The sequence below is a fragment of the Triturus cristatus genome, chromosome 7 (genome assembly GCF_964204655.1).
Source record: "Triturus cristatus chromosome 7, aTriCri1.1, whole genome shotgun sequence".
Lineage (NCBI taxonomy): Eukaryota > Metazoa > Chordata > Amphibia > Caudata > Salamandridae > Triturus > Triturus cristatus.
This window is the reverse complement of record NC_140590.1, coordinates 84,071,764-84,079,331: the sequence shown is the minus strand read 5'-3', so window position 1 is coordinate 84,079,331 and position 7,568 is coordinate 84,071,764.

Below are 7,568 nucleotides of genomic sequence, written 5' to 3'. Positions count from 1 at the left end.
GCTCGTAATCACAGGGACCAAAGTTCATGAATGGTACCCTTGGCCTGGATGAGACTAGTGTCTGAATGCACTAAATGATCTTTAATATTCCTGCCTTTTTTGAAAGAGAACATTGGTAATTCTTTACATGAGTGCAATGTAGTCAATGTGGGCCAGTGTTTTTTGATAGTTTTCTGTACCTTTGGTCCATTCCCCCATTGACAGGACACTACAAATGTGGAAACTGTGTAGCCTGCAGTTTTGCACTAGAAAGTAAATATTTTTGTCATGGCAATATCAAAATCACACTCCGGGATCTAACTAACTGTCTAACATCCAATGTGATCTATTGTATATGGTGTCCATGTGACCTCATATACATAGGCCAGACCACACAACCAGTGAAAGCACGGATTGGCCAATATCCTGCAGGACCAGGACCAGGAATCTACATGAAATAGATGCCTTGTGTTGTACTGGTAAGCTTGAGTACACACATTATTTTTAGCCTCAATCGCCATCACCACGCATTTCATTTCCACAATGTAATTCTTCCCCTCATTCAGTCCCCAGAATCGCTGTCCTGAAGAGACCCCGTATCAAGAGAGGGTCGAAACGCCATCGACTAAATAGACGAGAGAGCCTAAAATAATTCACTGTCTATTGTATATAGCTCTCCTTCTAATATTCTCCCAATAACCAATTCCTCACTCGTTACCTTTTTTACTTATGATTCACTAAATTCGGTTATGGTCACTCCACTGGGACTCACAAATCACTCACAATGTATTTATATGCATAATTTTCTCATGTTTAATATACCATGAAATGCTTTTGTGGTACTATTGGAAAAGTTAAATAAATGTCACTTACTTCGGCTGAAGTAAGTAATAGTTGACCAACTGCTGTGATGGGCTCTTTTTAGATACAATTTAAGGTAAACTGTACCGTGACCAAATCTAAAGGTCATATTAGATATTACTAGTTTGACTAAGATCAAATCTAAGCAAAGAATTATATCTTGCATATTTAAAAATGATTGAATGAGTTCCTTGTGAACACTTGTTGCTTTAGCACTAGTAACCAACTGGGCATGAACATAGTGAAAGGACATGTTAAATAGGATGGGGATGCCTGTTGCGGTGTATATGGAGGCCCAGTAGTAGGCGGAAGCTGAAACTAGTAGGCCCGGGATCTAAGTAATAATATACAGAATCTTGTGAAAATATGAAACGAAAATTAAATAAAGGATGAATATAATACCGACAAAGATCGGGGTCTGAAGTGCTTGTGTCCCATTGACCTTGATTTCCAAATGGGGAATAACGTCCAGATTATGGTGCTTCCAACACCAAAATTTGAATGCACTAGTAGTTACTGGGCATTTTCCTCAAGTACATTTTGCCATCTGCAGAAATTTACCTGGGAAAATTGCGAGGGATGCAGTTTTTGTTCAATATATCTGCCGATGCTTCAAAATATACAACTCCATATTGGGATTACAGCGCAGATTGTGATGTTTTCATTACCAACATTCGCATGCACTAGTAGTTACTAGGCATTTTCTTCAGGTAAATGTTGGTGTCTGCAGAAAATTACTTTAGGAAAATTGTTAGGAATGTGTATTTTTTGGTTACGATTCGAGGCATGGGAAGCCTCATATCTTGGTGAGTAGGCAGATCGGAGATGTAGGGACTATGAATGATTGTCTCTACTCAATGTACTTGCGATTGATTCTTTGTTTGTTTTTTGTAAGAAAGAGAGGTGTTTAGTATCCTGTGTCATGGTTCAGCTTTGACCTGAAATGCTGAAAGTAAATAATGATGTCATGGCATGTGGATCATAGTTTGAAGCCTGTAGACAGCTCTAGTTGTTGGCAGATGAAGCCGTCCTTGGGATTGATTCTTTGTTTGTTTTTTGTAAGAAAGGGAGGTGTGTAGTATCCTGTGTCATGGTTCAGCTTTGACCTGGAATGCTGGAAGTAAATAATGATGTCATGGCATGTGGATCATAGTTGGAAGCCTGTAGATAGCTCTAGTTGTTGGCAGATGAAGCCGGCCTAAACCTATGTACCTGATGATCTTCCAAAGAGCCTAACATGCAAATAAAAAAGAAGCCTGTAACATGTAAGGCTGAAGGAAATTGAATTGTAAATGCAGTTTATTGTGCTCAGACCCTGATAGTCTTCAACACCAGATCAATGGTGGTCCATCACAAAATTCCCAACAACCACCCTAGGCTTGTGGAGAGTCTCAACAACCTTTAATCCTTGGCTCGGGCTGTCCAAACCATCTAACCAGGACATTATAATAAACTCCTCTACCTGACGGCTCTTGACTCTTTAAATAACCGCCCTCAAGAAGACTTCCCAGAGCACCAGGTAGCAACCCTTCTGATGTCAGTCATGACCTCCCATAGCACTCAGTTCAAGATGGGGACATCTCCTGTGTAGACTGATCCTGAGCTGGTAATGGAGGTCAACCACTGAGCTAACACAAGCGGGGGTCAATCGCAGACAGTGGACACAGTGGACTTATATCCCATTATTCCAGGTCCAATTAATGAAAAAAGCATTCACTAAACAGATGAGTGACGAGGATGTGTTGGTCTTGGTGTAATGAAGAAAATCTGTAAAATCCTGTGCATTATCAGAGGGCCAACAACGAAACACAGAGTAACATGAATATTGGGTGACTTGGGGAGTCACCGACGTGGCAGGCTACAATTACGTGAAAACACTTTGTATACAGAAAAAATCACTGTAGAGACACCTTAAAAGTCTGGATGAACTAGAAGGTACCTGTTAACCAACACTGAGAGAAACACACTCTGAGGGAAACATGGAGAGACAGAGAGCCTGATTCAGGAAGATTCTGAACAGGCATAGGCACAAGCACGGGAACTGAGGAGAAGCTATCTCAGAGAGACACAGACACTGGTGGGCACTGGAGAGGCCAAAAGACCACACCCAACAACTGCCTCACCTATAGAAGCACCTGGGCACCAACAGCTGAGTCCTTCTTAATAGGCCAGGCTGTCCTATGCGCATGAGGAAGCAATAGATGGCTGTCTGGTGATGTAGATCATACATCATGGTGCAGCACAATCTGTGACAAAATTTAAAAAACATTGATAAAGGAGAGACGTCAACAAAACAGAAAATGAAAATGTTTGATAAGTCTGACACACATTGTTTATTGGGATCCATTTGAAACATGATTGACCATCAATTAATGTGTTTGCCCTGCATAAAATCGCAGAAAAACGTTTTTATTTACACTGTCCGCTACAACTCACATTGTATTAACCATAGTTTATGTCAAACATAAATGTTGTATTTAATAGAAAAAAAACACTCATCATTCTTGAAAGCAGTCTTCCCTTATATCTCTTCGGATCTGCAAAAATCGTCCATTGTGGCCCTTCTCCTTTCCAAAATTGACTTTTCCAATGCGTTGTATCTGGGAATTCAGAAATTGCTTTCAATCGAAGCTCCAATCTCTGCAAAATGCGGCAGCTTGTCTGCTTCTAAAAATTCCTATATTAAGTCCTCTTTCACAGAGCATTTTTAGCCTTCATTGGCTGTCTGTTTGTGAGAGGGTCAAATTCAAAGGTTTGAGCTTGGTACACAAGGCACTTTACAAGACTGTCCCTCTTTATTGTAATAAAATCTTTTTCTGGCATGTCCCCAGTCACAATCTCAGTTCAAGTACCGCTAAATTAGTGGCCATTCCGAGAATTAATAAGGATAGATGCGGGGCAGAAGCTTTTCATTTTCGGCATGTTAGTGAGAGAACGCCATGAGATTCTGAAAATTGTAGGGGTGCATCATAATCATGTATAGTCCGCACCCGGATATACTCTTGTGTTGTATTTACCAATGATTGTTAGAAATGTAAACCTAATAATGAATAATGTGAGAGGAATCTTAGAAATGTAGTTCATGTTAGTCGGAAGAGTAAAACGACATTTAAATGTAACTGCCTATTGCAAAATGCCTAACAAATTATTTAATGCGTAATGTAATGCATTAGATTTAAAACGTGCATCATAAAGCCTGCACCTGTAGAGATGACTAATTGTGCCTTAAAGTGAAAGAAGGTAATGCTTATAAATACAATGTATTAATACGAGTAATTCTTGATGTATGAAGGCCTAAATGAATGTTTACGTTCTGTTATGAGAAGGCCTATTGAAGATTTCTTATGTTAGCTGCATTGTGTAGGCCGAAGTGAATTTCTCTGTGCGAGCTCTCCGTCGAAGGTAGCTAGCAAAGAATTCATGTGCGTATAATGTTGTCTCATTCTCATGCTTTTCATTGCAGGTGCAAGGACATCGTCTTCGTTAGTTAGACTGATGCTCTTTGTTTTAGGAGTTAGGTATGGAGGAGACCTGAAACTGTGTATAGTGGAAAGCTGATGATTAGGAGTTTGCTGAAGAAGGCTGGGACCCATGGACATATCAATCGTTGTTGGACTGAGTACAGGTTTCAGTGGAAAGTTACCTAGGAGAGGTGCCTGGCCAGAGGAGGTGTTAGGGGCGTGTTCTATTGGTTGATCATTTTGTATTAGGGACAGTGCCCCAAGGGAGGAGAAGCAGATGAGAGCAGAGAGCCGTTAGGAGGGTAGGAGAAGGGATCGATTCTTAGAAGGGAGACTTAGATTCGGCTACTGACCCATCCAACGTGAGTGTGCTTCTTAGGAAGCCTTCACAAGCTGACACCTTTTCTTGATCTTGCCTGGGAAGAATGCTAAGTAGGGATGTCACCTTAGTGTTAGTGTAGGGACAGAGTTAACTGAATTTCTTCCTTTCATCACAGCTGATGAAGACTGTTTTAGATATTGGAGCAGTTGTTACTTGTTTAATCTTTTTAGAGTTGCTTATTCTTTTTATGCTGCTTCAGATCAGACTCGTACGTAGATTGAATTTTGTATTAGTGCCCGTGTATTTCTTCAACCTCGTCATGAGGTGCTTGTATGTCCAGTTATTCTTGGCTTTGTAATAAAACCACAAAATTGGAGTTCGGAGTCGGTGGTCCTTTCCGAGTCTAAGTTGATTGGTCCATGCTGTTTAATTGTGAATGCAGTGGTTTTCTCCCCTTTACACTTCTCAGCAGATAACAAAGATCCAGTCGACCGAGGATTCTTAAGAGTGGCAAGATAAGATAAAGTGAGATAAGAATCCGGCGCAAGATAAGATAAGGTGAGATAAGAATCCGGCGCAAGATAAGATCAGGTGAGATAAGAATCCGACGCAATCATTAGCTTTAGAACACCATGGCTCTTTTCTTGAGATTTCAACCCAATCGGACACATTTCAGGAAAATGTTGAAAACTTGGCTCCCGCTTCAATTTTCATGGTTTCTCACTGGACTCTTGTACCTAAACGCAATTTGGCATGTTCGCACTTTTATAAATGTTTACTTACTTTGCCTCTTTTGTTTTGAGCATCACAAATATGTTGCCCAACTCATCTTCAGTTCAGGTTTTTGCTCTTTTCTCAATATGGGCCTCTGGAAGCACCTCTTTCTATTAAGAAACACCACTGTACACAGTATTGAACAACACATAAGTATGATGTATAATGTAAGATTTTTAGAAGGGGGTTCATTTAAGATTCAAGATATCAGGTAATACAAAGTTAAATGACTCAAGTTTTTCAGCATCCTTAGGACCTTATTTACAAGAAATGACTCATCTTTGTGGTAACACATCAATGCGTCAAAATTACTTGCACCTGCAGCAAAAATCTATACGATGCCATGGTTGTGCCGTATATACAATTTGGGGCTCCATGGCGCTAGGACCTACGGATGTGTCAGAAATGCTGACACATAATTGTGAAGGATGCTGCAAGGCATCATGCCCAAAAGTGGCACATTGCTGTAGTTGGTCATAAGACCGGCGCAACAACAGCAATTTGTCAAAAAACAGAAGAGACGCGTCAGCATTGACTGACACAAGTAGCCTACTATACGGGTACCAATGTAATATAGTGTGAAAAGGTGAAAAACTCACCTTGGACTCTATTACATTGGGCCTGAATGTTGCGCATATAAGTGGGCAAAGCAGTGCTTAATTTGAGCCGGGGCTTTCCGGTGCTCAGCACCGGCACCTAATTGTCAGCACTATACTTAGAACAGTCCACCACATGGTGGCGCTGCTCATCTAATTTAGAGATGAGCAGAACAACGATAATTTAAAACTACAATATACATTAAAATTCCTAATACCTGCCTCCCCAGCCATTCCTTTAGCTTTGGGGACCTGAAATAATCTGGACTGTCGCATTTACATGCAAGAGAGATGGTTAGTAGTTGTTTTGGCAGCGATGACTGGGGCGATGGGGGGTGCAAGCTGCAGTGGCCTCCTGGTCAGAGCCCTGGCACTTAATATTTTGCAAATTAACCACTGGGGCAAAGAGTACCTCTGTGTACCACTGCACCTACGTATGTGGGACATATTGTATGTGAGACAACTATGTTGCGTAATGTGACATTGACTGTGTTTCCTACCTTATGTGTGCACTTAAATGAGGGGATATCATTTCCTTGCAGATTACATTGTTGGAAGTGACTTCAGATGGTCGGATTCCTCTGCCACAGCCAATGTTTCATTCCTACGCCTGGGTTTTAGAGACAGAGGAATTTTGACGCATTGCAAGCACAGAGGGACGCTTCTCACTGGTGCATCACCTTTCAAAGAGTCCTAAATACAACTGTGTCAGTTTAAGGGGGGATTTTACGCCTACCTTGCATATATTGGGGCTTATTTGCATGCCCCTTGCACTACTGGTGCCTCACCTTTATTATGGGGAAAAAAGGATGCACCAGCGGCGCAATGGGCTTGTAAATAAGCCCCATTTATTGTAATGCAATACAGCCGATTCCGACAATGGTAAACCCGACGCAGGCCGATGAAAAGTGACGGATCTGCCTAGATGCTTCACCTTGTTAATATGGAATAAAGAAAGAGACGCTGGTGAGTCCCAAAAAAGTGACGCAACGGCGGCGCAAGCTCATTCTAAATGAGCCTGTTAGCGCCCTCTTAAATAGCTACTCGTATCCGGCAGCGTCCGTGGGTAGCATGAATTTAAATACATAGTGAAAAACATTTGATTCACTCTGAAAAATCATTATATTTATATATTTTTTAAATTGCATGTAATTAATAAAGGATTCTTCATGCTACAGACAAAATTCATTCTGCAGTCCATTGATTGGCATTAAATGGGCAATATGTTCATCTCTTTATTACCTTAGTATAGCAATCAGCGCGGAAGGGTACACAGCTGATTTTGTAACCTGGCTGGTGATGCGCTGCACCACGTTATATGGTAACGTTTGATCTGTTTTTTGTTGAAACTTGCAAAATATGTAACAGATCAAAGCTGTCCAACAGGACGGCAGACGGGAACTAGGTCCCGGTTTTTTGGGGAGCCACGGTGCTGGAACACAATGTAGCCACAGAACAAAAATTAGCCCTGCCCTGTTATTCGTGTTGCTGTTAATGCGGCGCCATTTGATCTTTTTCAGAAGACTTTGCTCCTTAACTACAAGCTACAGGGTGGTTGGGAAGCCAAAGAGAGGC